Source organism: Myotis yumanensis, unplaced genomic scaffold, assembly GCF_028538775.1.
Source record: "Myotis yumanensis isolate MYYU_CA2020_CCGP unplaced genomic scaffold, mMyoYum1.0.hap1 SCAF_19, whole genome shotgun sequence".
NCBI lineage: Eukaryota > Metazoa > Chordata > Mammalia > Chiroptera > Vespertilionidae > Myotis > Myotis yumanensis.
This window is the reverse complement of record NW_027223770.1, coordinates 5,099,367-5,117,726: the sequence shown is the minus strand read 5'-3', so window position 1 is coordinate 5,117,726 and position 18,360 is coordinate 5,099,367. Positions and strand designations below refer to the sequence as shown.

The 18,360-nt window shown below is 51.5% G+C and overlaps 1 protein-coding gene across 1 annotated transcript in view; it reads left to right on the top strand.

Annotated features, from left to right (window-relative positions):
- Positions 1-18,360, top strand: part of SRRM4 (serine/arginine repetitive matrix 4) — a 367,949-nt gene that overhangs the window by 307,320 nt on the left and 42,269 nt on the right. The gene's annotated exons all lie outside the window — the stretch shown is intronic.

Below are 18,360 nucleotides of genomic sequence, written 5' to 3'. Positions count from 1 at the left end.
AATTTAAGGGGTATTTTTAGCGCCGTAATCAAACTGACTTGCGTAAACACATCTGCTGGTGCAGCGGCAGCCGGACACCTTTGCTTCCAGTTGCACATCCCCCCAGCCCTCCGGGACCGCGGGCCTCTGGGACCTCGGGCCGGTGCCACTGATTTTCTTCCTTTCATTGTGGTTTTTCCAAATCAAATGAGTGAGAAAGTCGAATGGAGTATTTTCTTTTCTGTTGAAAAGGGCTGGTCCCTACCTGAAGAGAAGAGACAACATTCTCACACTTTAGTGGATGTAAGAATCCTCGGAACGTTGTATAAAATGCCAGCTCCTGGGCCTTGTTCTCCGATTCTCCACTTTACACTAGTGTCCCTGGTGCTGCTGGAATAGGTGCCCATGGACCACACTGAGAAACATTGGACTGGGAAGCAGGTAGAACTAGGAGAAGGTTCTGGCTCCATCGTGGACCAGCTCGTGGCTCTGGGCAAGTTACTTTACCTTTTCTAAACATCAGTCACCTCATCTGTGAAATGAATGGCACCCACCCTGAAATCTTATTGAGAGGATTAAACTCAACACATCAGCTTAGCGCAGAGCCAGGAATGTAATAAGTGGTCCCAAATGTCAGTCATCATCATCATTGTTCATTATAACTACCTGAGCAGCGCTGACTTCTTCCTGACTCCGGGTCTCATATTGGCAAAGTGGGAGTAATTATAATAATACCTTAAAATCAGCTTTATTTTAAGGGTTGTAGATTACATGAGAAAACGTTTGCAAAGTGCTTACCACACTGCCTGGCACAGAGTAGGCATCCCATAATTATTTGTTCAATGAATAAATGAATGAATGAGCTGATGAGTGAATAAATGAGTGAATGAATGAATGAATGAAGTCAACTCTTGTCTTCCACAAACTACAGACAATAATTGACTTAAAGAGAACGTCCCCTCTCCAACACCATGAGGTGGGCCAGTGTCTGTCATTCCAGGTAACGCTCACCATGAGAGGAGAAAGCATAGCTATTCTGAAAGCATGGAAGAGTGGCTTCACACCCAGCCAGGTGGGGAAGGGAGGGAAGGGTGTTCAAGGCAGAAGGAACTGCATATGCAAAGGCATGAAATCAAGAGCACATGAAAGGTTCTGGGGAACTCCATCGGGTTGGTATCCTTGAAACAAAGGCTGTGGAAGGAGTGGGGACATGATGGGCTGGGACCCACGCCCGGCCTGAGCCGTGGTTGGCGTCTGGAGTGCTCTAATCTCAACAAGAATCCAGTGAAGGGGTTTAGTCCAGGAAGTGACTAGGTGAGGTGTGCTTTATAGTGAGGCCCCTGGCTGCGTGGAGGAGAAAGATTGGAAGGCGAGAGATGGGAGACAGACCAATTAGGAGGCTGCAATCCAAGACCGGAATGGCCGCGGTTCTTGTCAGTAATTTCGTGGAGGCATTTGCTTGCTGATTGCCGGCCATCTTCCCAGGCCCCGTGTGTTTGCAACAGCTGGAACTGTGCAGAGAACAGCCATTTAATCACGTTCGCCTGCTGCATTGCACACGCGGCCCTGCCCAGTTGTCACTTGCTTTGTCAGGAGAATTGTGGGTTGCGCGGCGAAGAAAAGGGACCCTGGGGCCAGCTACCTCTCAATAAACCCCCAGAGCACCCTGTGTTGCCACATCCTTTAAAAGCTCTGGCTATTACGCCTGATCATTTCCACCCATGATCCTGTCGGGATCGCCTCACCAATTACTAGCCAAGTGGGGTAATGGACGCTTCATTAGGAGCCTCTCCTTCAGACGGGCACGGCCGGTTAGGAAGTGAAATGTGCTGGGTTGTGCTTTTTTTTCAGCCAGCGATTAGGTGCTATAATTAAGAAGGCATTGTGCCTGATTTCTAATCTTTTTTCTTTATTTAAATTTAATTGATTTTTTCTCCTTGATTTAATCAACCCAAATCCAGCCACCCAGCGCCCCTCTCTCCTCAGATGCTCAGGAGAACTCTGGTGCTTAAAGACGTAGGACCACACCTGGGAAGTGTGGGTCAACCTCTGTGAGCTGGTGTGAGAGGTGTCGGGATGTTAGGGCTGGAGAGGGAGGCGGGAGGAAGGGCTGGTTTTAGACCTTGGCAACCTGGCTGTGCTGTGTGACCTTGGGTGAATTATTTAACCACTCTGTGCCCGTTTCCTCATCTTTAAAACAGTAGGGATTATAGTGTTGTCCTTATCGTACTCTGATGATGATTAAACATATAAGAGCTTAGAATGAAGATTGGAAAATAAGTGCTAAAAATATGACTTATGTATAATTTTCACCATATCATTATCTACCCAGTAACTCATTCAATCCTCACATTTCCATGCAAGTAGGCTATTCCCATTTAAGGTAAAGAACTGGAAGTCCACAGCGAGTGAGTGGCTAAGCCAACACTCAGTCTCAGTTGCAGTTCCAAAGCTCAAACTCACGTGTTTGGTCCCTCCTACCCCGTGGCTTCTGTCTCCCCATGTAGGACATGAGGAAACAGAGGTTCTGAAATTAAATTCTCCAGATGAGCTCACTCAGCTCGTGGTGGCAGGATCGAGTCCTGAGCCAAAGTGCTCTTGGTGCAGTGATGACCCCTTGTTCCTCAGCTGAGTGTCAGAGAGGGCACACAGCAGTGAGGAGCTACGCGGTACTCTAAGGCTGCACATTAGTCCTTTTGTTCCCAACCTTTCCTCCCAAACAGTCCAAACACATACCAGATGGTGTGACCACGCACAACACCCCCACCCCACGCATAGACCAGGTCACATAATGTGAGCATTCTCAGCATGCAGACCACTTCCACACCTCTCTCTCCTGCTCAGGGAAGCATAACAGAGCTCAGCTCAGGGTAAAGGACTCTGTGGCAGGAGGAACCTGGAATCTGTTCACTTGTTCATTTAACAAATATTAATTGGGCCCTTACTGTGTCCCAGGCACTATTTAGGAGTATAGAGAAATACTGTGAACAAGAGACAAAAAAGCTCCTGCCCTCATGAACTTAGATTCTAGGAGATGGGAGTGGGGGGAGGAACTCATACAATAGACAAGCAAACAAAAACCATGTAGTAAATGGTTATATTATATTACAAGGTAATAAATACTATAGAGTAGTGGTTCTCAACCTTCTGGCCCTTTAAATACAGTTCCTCATGTTGTGACCCAACCATAAAATTATTTTCGTTGCTACTTCATAACTGTAATGTTGCTACTGTTATGAATCATAATATAAATATCTGATATGCAGGATGGTCTTGGGCGACCCCGGTGAAAGGGTCATTCGACTGCCAAAGGGGTCGCGACCCACAGGTTGAGAACCGCTGCTATAGAGGGAAATAAAGCAGGAAGCAATCACACACAACAGAAAGGGCTCACACAGGGTTGTTGGGGAAGAAAAGTCACTGACAATGTGACATTTGAGCAAAGATTTGAAGAAGATGAGGAAGGAAGTCAGGTGATATTGAGAAGAAGACTGTTTCAGGCAGTGGGAACAGCATGTGCAAAGGTCCTGAGGTAGGATTCTAATTGGTATGTCAGAGACGCAGCAAATAGGCCAGAGATGCAGGAGTGGAGAGAGCAGGAGAAAAGGGTAGGAACAGGGGCCAGATTGTGTGGGAAGCCATTGGCGGGCTTTGAAGAGAGGAGTGCCATGATTTTTTAACAGGATCCCTGCCACTGCCTTCTGGGGAATACACCGCAGGAGGGCCAGGCCGGAAGCAGGAAGACCTAGTAGTCACTTGCAATAATGCAGGTGAGAGATGCTGGGGGCTTGAACCAGGGTGGCAGCCACCTGGGAGGCGAGAAGTGACTGGATTCTAGATCTGTTCTGAAGGTAGCATCTAGATTTGCTGATCGGTCAGACCGGAAGTTTGAGAGTGCGGAGTCAAGGACAACACCAAGGTTACCGCTTCGAGCTGCCATCTACTGAGATGATGAAGATGCATGTATTTATACATTTGTTTTAATTGGAAACCCAAATGCTCATCTTTAATGATCATTAGTAACAAACCAATGGCGGAGCTTGCCATCGATGGAGACAGGTCCGCATGGCACGCTGTGGCTGACCCTGCTCCCACGAGCGGGTAGTGGCTTGTTGGTCTCGCGATCAGTCTCGTTATTCCACAGGACTTATTAGGAGTGGGCGCAACTCCCGGTGGGGCCTCCAAAGGGCTCTGCAGCTCCTCTGAACATGAGCCAAGACCCGCTGTCAAGAGAAGCAGCCCCACACCTGTCCAGTCTCTGTCCCCACTCCTCTCTTTGTTAAGTGTGAGACAGACAGACGACAGTGGAGCCCCCTCCCTGCATCCACCGCGGATAAGTCCACCACCACCCCAGCCTCATCACCCCCTCTCCGTCTCTCCCATCGTCCTCCCGGCTGATATAATTTGGGGAAATGTGGGCCTGCGTGGGCTTTGGCTGGAAACATTTGATTGCTCTCCAATCTCCAGTGGGCTGCTCTCTGGCGAGAAGGAGAATGTGCTTGCGACATCTCCCCTTTCTTTTAAAATTGCAACAAAAGGCAAATCCTATTTTTTTCCTGAGACTGTTCTGGTGTATCAGGACGCATTTGAAATGCTGAGCCAAACTGCCCTGGCTGGTGACTTGGCGTGATGAAGGCTTCCCTGGCTCCCAGCTCTGAGTGGCAGCCAGCCTGCCCTTTTCCCTTCCCTGCGCCAGCCCCACCCCTACCTCCAGCAGCACAGGCAGGGACGGGGCTTCCAGGACTCAGGGCTCGCTACTCTGCCACCCCCTGGCTGCATGACCTGGAGCAGGTCAGCCCTCCTCTTGAGCTTCCTGGGAAGAAGGGTTTGGGGGGGACTTGGCTGCCCAGTCTTTATCCTGTAAGGCTTAGCAGAGCCGAAGCTCCAGAAAGGCCTGGGGAGGGGGAGAAAGCGGGAACATGAGAGGCGTCATTTCTTAATTAGTAAGCAGAGCACTTGGGATGTGCCAGGCACTGTTCCCAGAGCTCTCCATATACTCACTGTCAATCCCTGAAATACCTGTGAGGTGTGGGCACTGCTGCTGTCCAGGCCAGAGAGTGAAGTCAGTTCCCAGGTCACAGAGCGCCAGGACCAGGGTTTGAACCCGGCAGTCGGGCTCCAGGCTGTGCCCGAAGGTCACGCCGTGCTGCATCTACTGGGGAGAATGCCTTGAGCGTTTGGGGCCCTGCGAGAACTTCAGCTGGTTTGATGGCCCAGAGAATGACACACCTGGACAGGTGAGCCAGGGCCGTGGGCCTTGAGGTCATAGAGCCAGTTGAGAAGTCTGGCCTTGCTCCTTGGGGCTCTGCAGAAGGGAGAGACATGGTTACCTCTGCATTTTGGAAGGTAACCCCACCTGCTGCGTGGATATGGGCTGGGCAGGGCTGGAGCACAGGCCGTGGCATTTTCTCGGTGAGAAAGGTGGTGGCTTGGACCTGGAGGGACAGTGGAGATGGAGAGAGGAGATGATGCTGAGGTGCTCTGAAGGGAGAATGGTCGGATTTGCTGATGGGCTGGATATGAGAGTCAGAGAAAGAGAGGGGCCAGGATGGTGGCCAGCTGGCCGCTTGGGTCAGGAGGTCGGTGCTGGGGGCAGTGATGTGTGAGGGTTGGACAGCTTCAGTTTCAGGTGCTTGTGGTGTTTGCACGAGAAGATATTGGGCATCGAGTGTCAAGGTCAGAAATGAGAGACAACCAGGATGACCACGCACCCTGGGGGCTTTTTATCAGGCCCCTTTGGTCCCCAAAGTGTCCCCACGTGGACAGTGAGTTATATGGTCACCCTGGCTCTGCCAGTGACACATCTTGATATTGAGAACATCTGGGTCCATGTTCTTCCCCATGTTACACGCGCGCGCGCGCGCACACACACACACACACGCACGCAGCTGGACAAATCCTGCATATTCATGTGGATAGTCTTAGCTGGACACACGTGAAAGTGTCGGGAGGCAGTGTCGCGATGGTCAAGGAGTGTGGGACTAGTCTGAAGACCGTTGCTTCAATCCCACCAGGCCCCCCCACACTTGTCCCAGCCTCAGGACCCACCACCAGGGAGGTTTTTACGGAGAATGAATGAAGGCTGTGTCTGTGCCCCACCAGCCAAGTGGGTAGGTGTATTTTTAGAACTGGCCTTTCTTTCCCACTCCAATCCCATCCAAAGCCCCCACGGGGCCAATGTTTCCCTCCGTGGGAAGAAGGAATCCACCGTCCATGCTGGGCTCCGCAAACGTGTGGAACAGCACCGAGCTTGCCGGCTGTGTTTCCCTCCCGGCCACCAGGTACAGCTCCAAGTCTGTAGGGAGGAACCAGAGCCTGGGGAGATGGTTGGTCCCTAAGGGCAACCAACCTCTCAAACAGGGTTCAACCTAGGAAGTGCCTCCTCAAATTCCTTGCCGCCAGTTTCCGCCGAAGGCTCGGCGCCTCCCACTCAGCAGTGTCCATGGCGACAGAATTCACGAGGCAATTCGTCCACCCCTCCTACAGCTCTACAAGGCACAGTGCTTTCCCACCCCGTCGCAGCAGGCACTGTTGGGGCTCAGGGGATCCCCAGGTGGCCCCTGTGGTGCCCAGCCCAAGAGACACGATGGTGTAGGGCGTGGATTCCAGAGCTGACTATCTGGATTCAAATTCTGTCTCTACCACCTGTTAACAGGACCATTTGCTCAGTTTCTTCCTTGGTAAAGTGGGTTGATCACTGCACCAGCCTCGAATAACTGGTGAAGACCATCAGAACAGATAACTGCAAAGCTCAGACGCTGCTGAGCAGAGCCGGTGCTCCACAAAGAGCCGCTGTGATTAGGAGGAGGAGGAGGAAGAGGAGGAGTATTCGCATCTATAATGGCACCATCAGTTACCCAACACGGACACGGATGCAGGTGGCAGGAACCAGGACAGGAACAAAGAGGAAAGGAGTAGACACAGGCGCTCTGGCTGCCAGGACCTCGCTCAGAAGCCCCCAGGGGTCCATGTGATGACATTCCATTCAGGCTCTCCTTTTACAGGAATGAGAAATGCAGGTTCTGTGTCCGAAACCATTGCAAATTCCAAATTAGTGAGGCTTCATGGTCTGTGGAAAGGCGCTGGAGGGGAAATCGGTGGACGGGTGTTTTCTAGCTGTCGGAGCAAGCTGGCTGATTGATTGTGTCGGTCAATAGACTGTGCAGACGGCAGCCGGGGAACGGCGCAGCGGGGGAGGCGAGGGGCGGGGGGAGGCGGAATACCAGGCAGGGTGGAGGGGGCGGGGATATGGCCAGCAGTGGAAAAGGACATAGTTACACCACAAGCTGTGCAGACACAGTCTGGACCGTGTAGCCAGACTCGGTCCGGGGCCAGGGACACGCGGCCACAGTTCCTTAAGAATTCTGGGCACCCTCACTTGTTCACCGTGTGACCTTAAGCGAATCACTACCTCTCTGAGCCTCTGTTTCCTCATCAACCCTTACAATACCCACTGCCAGGCCTTATAATGGGACGTGAGTGAAAGGATGGGCTTTAAATGTCTGATGAGGTGTTTGTAGGTGCTCAATAAAGGGGGTCCCTTTACTCTAACACAGCGAGTGGGGGAGTCAGCGTGCCCATGCTGCAGCCTGTGAGCTCAGAAGCTATGTTTGGAGGTGACATCTCTCATCCTTAAATTGGGGGCTACCAGGCCATGTGTGAGGGTCTGGGCTCTACCGTGCCACCCAGTGTGTTCAGAAAGGTAGACAGATGGGGATGTCCTAGACCCAGAGAAGAGTGTGACTCACAAAGTCTAGGACTTGGACAGGCTCCCCAGAGGTCATTGGGGCCAATCCCATGTCTTCGGGGCCCCACGCTGTTCCAGGCAGACTGGAAGCCATGCCCTCCTCAAAGATGACTGGAAAGGATAATTCATAAGGCGCCTCGCCAAGCAGAAATTCTTTGTCACACGAGAGCTACCAAGCCTCTTTCAGTAGTAATTGCAGTTATAATTACAATAACAAGCCATCGTGCTTAGTTTAATAAGTACATATTTCCCACAACCACCTCAATGCGAAAGGCATTATGCCCATTTTAAAAATGAGCAAACTGAGGCTTAAATAGATGAGGGCCTTGCTCAAGGTCATGCTGCAGTATCCTGGAGGGATTTACAAAGAGCTGTAGGAGCAGGATGGAGCAAAGAATTTATTCCTGTGGGGAGGGGGCGGTGGGGGTCAGAAAAGGCAGGTGTGGGGTTGAGCTGAGCCTTGGAGGGTGGGTGAGGCTTCTCCCAGGGAAGGGAGAACTCTAAGAACGGTGGGACCAGCTGAGCAAAGACAGCAAGGTTGGGAGCTTCTGACCTGGAGCCTCTTTGCAATGAATAATTGCAACGACAGTGACAGCCAACGCTGATCAAATGCTTGCTCTGCACCAGGACGGTGTCAGGCACGTTCCAGCGTCATCTCTAAGGCCGGGCACTGTCAGCAGCCCCTTCTGCAGAAGAGAGGAGCGACCTGGCCAGGATCACAGTGTGAAAATGGCAGGCGTGTTTGCAACTCCGGCCTAGTGATTCCCGAGCTCCTGGCGGCTCCTGGCTGTTCAGTGGCTGCCCGTTGTCAACAGATGAACCGTGGATCTGAAAGAGACCTCTGCTCATGTGGTAGGGAGGGGCTGCCCTGAGACCCCTAGCCTGTTCCTGCACAACCTACCCCCCGCCCCCCCTCAAGTCCTCTTGGAGCCACGGGGCACCCATCAGAGTTGGAGGGAGATCATCATGAAGCTGAATGCCCCACAAGGACAGAGCTCTCCATCTCCCCAGTCCTGCGGGAATGGGTTTGACTTTTAAAAGGCAGATGAAAGTCCCGGTGGAGGGACAGACCTTTCCCATCAGCTCCTTAATTAGGATGACTGTGGAGGAGCTGTTTCCTACAGGTGGGACAGCTGGATGCCTGGCTGGCATTGACAGACGGCCACTTCTGTGTAAAGCCAGACATCTGCTCTCCCCAGAGAGCCCCTCCCACAGGGAATCCTTTGTCAGAGAAGAGTGGCAATGGCAAAAGCCGGGGCCTCTGGGGCAAGCCTAAGGGAGGGTGAATGGCAAGGGTGTGACTTGAGAACTCGCTGGTGGTTGGTGCTGGAGCTGCAGAGGCGGAGTCTTCTGAGAGCTTTCTGCTGATTGGTGGAGTTGTGATGGACCAAACTCTGTGTTCATTCTGCCGCCTCCATCATCATCATCATCATCATCATCATGAAATGACATATATTGAGCTCTTATTGTGTGTCCGGGAAGTGGGCTAAGCATTTCACAGTTACCTTGAGGCAGGTTATATTAACATCCATGAGGCGTTGACATCTCACAGCCTCAGATAGGAAAGCTAAGGCCTGTGACATTAGACAACTTCCTGTGGTCAGCACAGCCCAGAATAGCCTCCCCTGCTCAGACCCTGCAGTGGCTTCTCATCTCATTCAGAGAAAAAGTCACGTTTCTGCCATAGCCTACCAGACGGCCCATGCACTGGTCCCTCCTTACAGTCTCTGACATCTCCCCATATTACCCTCCCCCTTGCTCCCTCAGTTCTAACCCCAGCGCATGCAGTGTGCCCCTACCCCAGGACCTTTGCATTGGCTGTGCCCTATGCTCATCTCCCAGGCATTCACGCAGCTCATCATCTTCAAGTCTTGCTCAAATGCTACCTTCTCCCTGATCACCACATTTAAAATTGCAGCCCCCAGTAGCATTCCCAGCCCCCCTATCCTGCCTCATTTCTCTCCTGTATAGCACTCAATCACTTCCCAATAGTTTGTGTTTACCACCTTATTATGTGAATTTGTTCCTCTCCTCCTCCCCCTGCCCATCCTGGTAGGATGTAAGCTCCACCAGGCAGGCTTTTTCCCTCTTTTGTGCTCTGTGGTGTCTCCAGTGCCTAGGACGGTGCCTGCACATAGTAGGTACTCAAGAAGTATTTGTTGAGTCGGTGACTGAATGAAGAATGAGTGACGGATGCTTGGCAGCACTTTTTGAGACCCGTGGCTACTCCCCGCTCTTGAACCCTGGGTGGTAGGTTCCCGTCAGGCCCCGCGTTCTGCCCTGTCCCCTGCAGGTCTGGTTTGCTCAGTGCCTCCTCCAGCAGCGGCTGTGATGATGCCCCAACGGGACTCATCACACTAAGAAAATACAGTCAGCAGCTCGCCCTCCCTGGAGAAATCTAAACCCAGTCTGCAATGCCAACTAATGCGGAGGTCTTGGGGGTGCCCTGGGCGGGAGCGAGGGATGTTATTCTTGCCCGCGGTGACATGGCTTGGCAGAATCGGGGCGTGAACTCAGGTCAGCGAGACTGCAGGGCCTGGGCACTTTCTCCGCAGTGTCGTTTGCAACCCGTCCAAGTGGAAAACCACTGCATTTTGGAATTCAGCCGTTTCCCACGTTGGGGCAGTCCCAAGAAGGGATAGTCTCTCCCTCTCAGCAGTGTGATCCCTCCCTAGGCAAACAGGCGATCGGCAGGCCGGCCTGTGGAGGGGGAAATGACGGGCGGATTTGGGGTCGATGGGAGGGCAGAGGCTGGATGTGTTCCAGATGAGAGTTCAGAGCCCACGCAGGCTGGGGGCCGGGCCGCTTGGCTGAGCCGGGTAAGAAATGCTGAGCTCGTTTTTCTCCATATGGTTCTTTTGTCCTTTGACCTAAACTTGGGAACTTGGCCATTTTTGATATACAGAGTGTTTACCACAAACACACACACACACACACACACACACACACACCTGTTCACACACTCACACTCTCTCAGTCCTGAGAACTGAACTAAACCACTCGTGTCAATTGCCCGTAGAGATGGCATGCTAGAGGGTGGTGCTAGAGGGTGGTGCTTGTCTGGCTAGGCCAGCCCTCAATGTCAAGTCCAAATTTGTACAGTGTACAGTCTGGCTACTCAATGTGTGGCCCAGGGACCAGCAACATTATCTGGCAGAATTGGTTAGAAACACAGAAGCTCAGGGCCTAACCCAGACCTGTTGAATTCGCACCTGCATGCTCACAAGACCCCCAGGTGAGTCACCTGTACCCGAAGGCATGAGAAGCACCTGCCCAGGGCCCTGAAGGATCCAGCCTGTTTTCCTTCTTTGTCTCAACTTCTTTCTTTCTTTTTGCCTCCCATGTTCATTACAATCTTATTTACAACTAGAGGCCTGGTGCACGAAATTTGTGCAGGGGGTGGGGTGGGGTGTCCCTCAGCCCAGCCTGCATCCTCTCCAATCTGGGACCCCTCAAGGGATGTCCGACTACCCCTTTAGGCCCGATCCCGGTGGGCAGTTGGACATCCCTCTCACAATCCAGGACTGCTGGCTCCCAACCACTTACCTGTCTGCCTGCCTGATCACCCCCTAAACACACCCCTGCCAGTCTGATCGACACTTAACTGCTCCCCTGCTGGCCCGATTGCCCCTAACTGCCCTCCCCTGCCAGCCCGGTCACCCCTAACTGTCCTCCCCTGCAGGCCTGGTCCCTCCCAACTACCCTCCCCTGCAGGCCTGGTTGCCCCTAATTGTCCTCCCCTGCCAGCCATCTTGTGGCAGCCATCTTTGACCACATGGGGGTGGCTATCTTGTGTGTTCGAGTGATGGTTAATTTGCATATTACCTGTTTATTAGATAGGATGGCCAAGACATGCACACAGCCTAAGGGCCCATCAACAGATGATGAGAAAAGTCATGGTATAAATATCTACAGTGGACTATTCTTCAGCCACAAAGAAGGAACCCCTGCCATTTGAGACAACATGGGTGGGCCCTGAGGGCCTTATGCTAAGCAAAATAAACCACTCTTAGCTCTTACCTTCCACCCTTCATCCCACCTTCTCTTGCAGCTTACTACCGCCTTTGCAGTTACATGAAGTCCACTGTTGTGTAGTGGTGCCGGGCCTTTGCACATACTACCCTGCTCTCTATACATCTTCCAGGAAGCTCTCCGTGGCACCTGCCCACATTGCTCAGGCTTGATTAGTGCTCTCCCTGTGGTTCTGTGGTCCTCTGAGTGTCTCCCATCAGGGAACTCACTATATGACTGTCACTCCCAGCGGAGGGATCAGTCTTCCCCTTCCAGGCGGGGAACTCCTTGAGGGCAGAGAGAAGTCTTAGCTACTTTGGGTCCTTGAAATCTGATCCTAAGTAGGTGTTCAGTGAACAATTGTTGACGAGATGAATGGAGTAATGAGGGAGATGCCAGCCTTATCAGGCTTCCTTTTCTGTCTCATTCTGCTTCTCCTGAGGTGAGTATGCCTTCCCCCCACGTGCAAATGGTGTTGTTCCGATGATGTGTCCGCAATGCCCAGTCTTCCCCAAGGCTCCTGTGCTTTCCCAACCATCATAGCAAAGCTTAGCGGCACAGTTCCCGCAGACCGCCCCCCACCAGGCTCCATTAACCTTCCAAAGACTTGGTACCAAGACGCCGGCCAGGATATTTACAGGCCCAACCTGGAGCCTCAGGAGCCCAGGCACAAATTAGCCATAAATCCATCTTGTCTGCGGGCTGGGCCGGCCCAGGAGAAGCCTTGGGCTTTCTGGTGGACTCGTGCGCTAGGGGTCTGGGCTGTCATTCTCTCCCAAAACAGGCAGAGTGTAGGTGTCTGGCCAGGTGCGGGGACAAGGGTGGGTTACTCACAGCCGTGGATGCACGTGTGGACCAAGAACCCGAGGCATGAGCCTTGTATGGGAAGCAAATCCCTTTGTATCCCAGGCCTCAATGTCTTCATCTTTGTAATGGGGATAAGTTGGTCAAACTGAGAACCTTACAGAGGGTTGCCAGCATCAAGGGAGACACTGGATTAGCAAATCCTGTGCCCCTAAGAGACGCTATTCATGTGATGGAGGTACTAAGGTCAGGGATGTTCCAAACCTGATGACCAAGTGCCATTCATTCCTGTATGTGGAATGTAAGATTCAGGCCAAACCTGGAGTTATAGCCTCTTCTCCAAACACACAAGGCAAGTCCCTGTCTTACAGGGTAATTATACCCTACTCATTATTTCCTTACCTTTTCAAAGTGTAGATTGTTCTCTTTTATTCTCAGTTGATTCTTATACTAGGTGTACCGGTTAATAATAGCAGATTTTGTAATCAAAGAAAACACGATAATTTCAAGAGAAACATCAAAAGTGCTTTATTCAAAGTAATATACATTGCTAGCTACACATTTCCCCATCTTTCAGGTAATTTGTGGATACCGTCCCAATAGAACTTCTCTTGTTTTGAGGCAAACCATTCAGAGACCCAATTTTCCACTTCTTCATACGTTTTGAAGTGCTGCTCAGAAACTGCGTGTGCCATCGATCAGAACAAGTGGTAATCTGAAGGAGCAAGGTCTGGTGAATATGGCGGGTGGGTTAATATTTCCCAGGCAAGATCTTTTAATGTGTCTGTAACTGGTTTTAAAGTGTGTGATGGTGCGTCATCATGAAGCAAAATTACTTTGCCGTGTCTTCTGGAACATTCTGGTCGTTTCACAATCAAAGCATGGTTCAAATTGATTATTTGTTGTTGGTAGTGATCAATATTAATTGTTTCACCTGGTTTTGGAAGCTCATAATACATCACACCTTCCTGATACCACCAAACATAGAGCATTGTCTTCTTTTCGAAGTGATTTGGCCTTGCAGTCGATGTTGAAAGTTGACCTGGATCAACCCATGATTTTGTGCATTTGGGATTCTCAAAATAAATCTACTTTTCATCGCCAGTCACAATTCGATGCAAAGAAGATTTTCTTTCGTGCCGTTGAAGCAACATTTTACTGATGACTTTTCGGTTTTCCATTTGTCTTTCCTTCAGTTGATGTGGCACCCATTTTCCTGCCTTTAAAATCTTTCTCATTGCTTGTAAATGATCAGAAATTGTTTGCTGAGCAACGTTTAATCTTTCTGCAAGTTGTTTTTGAATTTGACACACATCTTCATCCAATAATGCTTGTAATTGTTGGTCTTCAAACTTTTTCCGTTAACCTCAACATTCTTTGTCTTTCACATCGAAATCATCACTTTTAAAGTGTTTAAACCAGCATTCACAAGTATCTTGAGATGGAGCATGTCCACTATAAGCTTCCCGAAGTATTCAGTATTTTCTTCAAAATAAAGTAATGAATTAAAACTCCCCACAAATGCTCTTTTTTTGGCATGAAATTCGACATTTTTAAGTGTAAAAATATCTATGATGTTAACACCTTCAGCAAATTTGACTTATGAAGTTTTGAAGCTTGCTGTCAATACAACAAAATAGCATGCACATCAAATCACATATATATCAACCTACGTGTAACTCCATCTATTGAAAAAAATCCGATTAACCGGTACACCTAGTAAACACACAGGGCAGGGTGTTCTTGCCACTTGCTCTTCCGGCTCTCAGTTTTTCCATCTGTGTAGTGGGGATGACCATGTACTCCTGGATGTCTTTGGAAACTTCAATGAAATGATACATGGGAAGTGCTGACCCCAGGGTCCAGCCTGGAGCAGGCGCTTGACACATGCCAGCTGCTGCTGTGACCAAGTGACATGAAAAGAGCACTCGACTGGCGGTCAAAAGGCCATGGCTCTAGCTGCTGGTCTAACAGGAGTCACCCTGGTGTGGCCTTGGGCAAGTCCCTTTGCCTCTTGGAGTCTCAGTTTCCCCTTCCATTCCAGGTGGGCTGAGGCTGGGGCCCTTCCCGCTCCCCTGCTACGTTGTCCATCTCTGAACGTTCAACTCGCTTGGTGCTGGGCACCAGGACCTGCACCAGCCCGGGGCCCGCAGCGCTCTGTTGGGAGAAGGAACCAGGGAAGTGGCTGGGGCGTCAGGCTTCTTGGAGAGTTCAGCAGGACTTTCAGCACTGGCTCTTATCAGAGGCTGTAAATCTGCTGGTTGCCATGACTACGGGAGAGCAGCAACTAAGCTCCAGGTCGCTGATTAGCAGGAAGGGAGTGGAAGGCCTGGTGGAATCGGCACTCAGGCCCCCCTTCCTCCCTCCATGAGGTGGAGCAGCCACTGGCCTTTGACTTCACTGTGCCAGCCTCCCCTGAAGAGCTTGCCTTCTTTTAAGTTTTTTTTTTAATGTAGCATCGAAGGGCCATGTGGTAAAATGGGTCCTTCTCAGCAAAGATGGAACACAGTTTTCTTAAAACCCTGCAAAGCCTGGCCGGCATGGCTCAGTGGTTGAGCATCGACCCACGAACCAGAAGGTCACAGTTTGATTCCGGGTCAGGGCACATGCAGGCCCAATCCCCAGTGGGGGGCGTGCAGGAGGCAGCCGATCAATATTTCTCTCTTATCATTGATGTTTCTATCTCCCATCCCTCTCCTTTCCTCTCTCTGAAATCAATAAAAATATATAAATATTTTAAAAACCTGCAAGGATGCAGATTTGGATGCAGGGAAGGGAGGTGGGTGGGGCTGTGAAGGGAGGGTACTTTTAAGTTGCAGCCAGCCCATTACACTTGTCTCATGAAAGCATCACCAGGAGGTCCCCATCCTGGATTCTGAGCCCTGCTGAAGGCAGCGATGGATGAGGCATTGTCTTCAACCTGAGCCTATGCCCAGTGCCTGGCAGTAGCACCCCCCCCCCCCCCCCCCCCCCCCACAGATGACCCATGTCCCTGCTCCCTCCATGAGCAAAGTCACTAAGCCTTTCCGCCAGCCCGGGCTACTCACCATGCATTTATTCACCGCCCAGTTCCTCGCATCGGCTCTCAGTGTTTGCCTGTGTCAGGGCCACCTCTGGTACGGATTTGTGTCTGGTCTTCCTATAGTGCCCCAGAGAGTCCGAAATGCCATTCTCCTGTGTGTCCAACTCATGCTCTGCTGGGCCATCCCCACGCGTCGCTAAGCTCATGGATCGCTTTTCTGAGAGACATAGCGGGTAGAACAGAAAAGGCATGGATGGGGCCCGTTGAGTAGACTGAGGCACGGGCTGGTTTATTTCCACCAACTGTAGCACACGGGGGTTCGCTCAAAGCATCTCCAAGGCCCTTTCTAGCTTTTCAAAGCACATGCTGTCTGCAGCCATGCATGTGCTCTTTAATTTATTCCTTGAACATATGTTGCTGAGTGTTTGCTAAGCAGCAGGCTCGGGCAGGAAGACATGACCCTAGTCTCAGGGAGCTCATAGTTCAGTGAGAGAGAAGACAGTGACATGGTAACAGCACATGGTTAAGAGCTACAGTGAGGGTACCAGTGGTTGAGCATGTCCTGGGAAAGGGTTAGACCTCCCCAGGCATCTACTTCCTATGTCACCATGTCCACCTCATCGGTGGTGACTCCATCTGGCCAGCTGCTCAGGCCTTAAACCTTAGAGTCCTCCTTGACCCCTCCCCTTCTCTTAGTCTCTTGCACCCCAATCTAACCAGCAGCAAAGGACGCTAGTTCTGCCTTTACAGTATGTCAGCATCTGACCACATCCCACCACTTCCATTGCTGCCCGCTGACCTGAGCCTGGACTGTTGCTGCAGTCTCCTCGTCGCTGTCCTTCCCTCTGTTCCATCTGTGTCTGCAGCCATTGGAGGGATCCTTCCAGAAGGCAAACCAGACCGTACCCCTCTTCTGTCCAGAGGCTCCTCATGCCGGTCACAGAGGACCCAGAGTTCTTCTAGGACCGGCAAGACCTGGTCTCTGGTCTTCCCTCCGATCACTCTGGCCTTTGATTGCTGCCCCTTGTGTTTGCCAAGGAACTTTCTGCCCCTTCTGCCGGGAGCACATGTCCTGCTTCCTGCAGAGGCCTGTGTAAAAGTTACTGGGCACCAAATTACCCCAAATCTTTGTGGCTTAGAACAATAAACAGTTGTTATGTCTCGGTTTCTATGAGTCAGGAATTTGGCTGGGCGACTGGCTCACCATCCCTCATGTGATTGTGGTCAGATGCAAACCAGGGCCGCAGTCTTACCTGAAGGCTGGACTGGGACTGGGTCCAGGTTCATGGTGGCCACTCCTGGGGCCGGTTGTGCTGACTGTCGGCAGGAGGCCGTGGCTCTCCTTCACCTTGGGCCTCTCCATGTGGCCAGCCTCCCTGGAAGTGGTCAGTTCAAGAGAGTGTGGCAGAAGCTGCCTTTTTACCTAGACTTGGAAGTCACACATTGTCACTCCTACTGATTGATTCTGTTTTCCATCATGTATTGTATTCATTAAAAGTGAGTCACCAGCCCATCCAGTATTCAGAGGAAGGAAATTAGGCTCCATCTTTTGATGGCAGGAGTGCCAACGAATCTGTGAGCACATTGCAAAGCCATCACACTGCAAGGTTAGTCCCTAGTCCTTCAAGTCTCCACCCCCTGTTACTTCCTCAGAAAGGTCTTCCCCGATGACTCTGCACAAAATAGCAGTCACCCCTCCCACTCCCTAGTCCCATTACTCTGATTTATATTCTCCATAATTTATTACGCCCCAATAAGCCTTATTATTACTCACTATGTGTTTATTACCTGCTCCCCCATCTAGAATGTAGACTCCATGATCACAGGGGACATCTGTTGTGTTCGCTGCAGCCCGCACTTTGAGCTGGCCTGGGCACATTGCCGGCACCCGTGGCATTGGCGTTCATGAGTGCAGTTAGCCTAGGCCAGGACAAGTGTCAGGGAGGCACGCCTTGCTGGGGGCTGGGCAGAAGTGGCAAACCTCCAGTTGTCTGAGAAGAGCCAGGACAGCATTCCACATGGACAGCCTGGCCTGGGCAAAGGCATGGAAAGGGACCCTCAGCATAGGAGGAGGGGCGGGGAGGTGTAGGGGAAACTGAAGCTGAGCAGGACGGAGGGAGCTCTGGAAGCGTGGGGCCGGCCGTGAGGAGGCTGGGAAGCCCTGACTAGAATGTTCATTCCTCCTGGGCTTGCAGTATCTCCCCACTCTGCTTCTAAAGATGCACCATAAGCAGCTGACAGAGATGGATGCGTTTGCTGTCCTTCCTTCAATATTGACTGGGCTTGGCCTGCTCTCCTGGCAGCCAGAGGAGCAGGGGGCTTATCAGATGCCTTCATCCCGAGGCATAAAACCAGTCTTAATGCGCTGGCTGCAGCAGTGGGGTGCACGAGGAATGCCTAAGCTGCTGATTGATGCTGGCCCTGGAGTCTGTGGGCAGGGCGGGCAGGGCGGGCAGGGCAGGGCGCTTGCTGGGGGGCGGGCGGGGGGGCGGATCCACCTGTGACTCTGGACTGCTGACTCCTCCCGCTTAGGAGCCAGCAGACTTGAGTGACAGTCTCTTCAAAGACTGAGTAATTAGGCAACTTCTTTTCCCTCCCTGGGACTCAAAGAAGGAGGGGGAACTCGGGGAATTGCCCTGTGTTGTTTGGAGCTCATCTTAGAGGCAGAAGAGGGAAATTCAGGCCTTCCTCAAGGGGGTGGCCTCACGCCTGCTACAGACACCAGATGGGAGGTTTGGTTCCCAGGGAAGTAAAGGGAAAAGAAACAGACACTTTTTAGGTCTTCCTGTTTACTTAC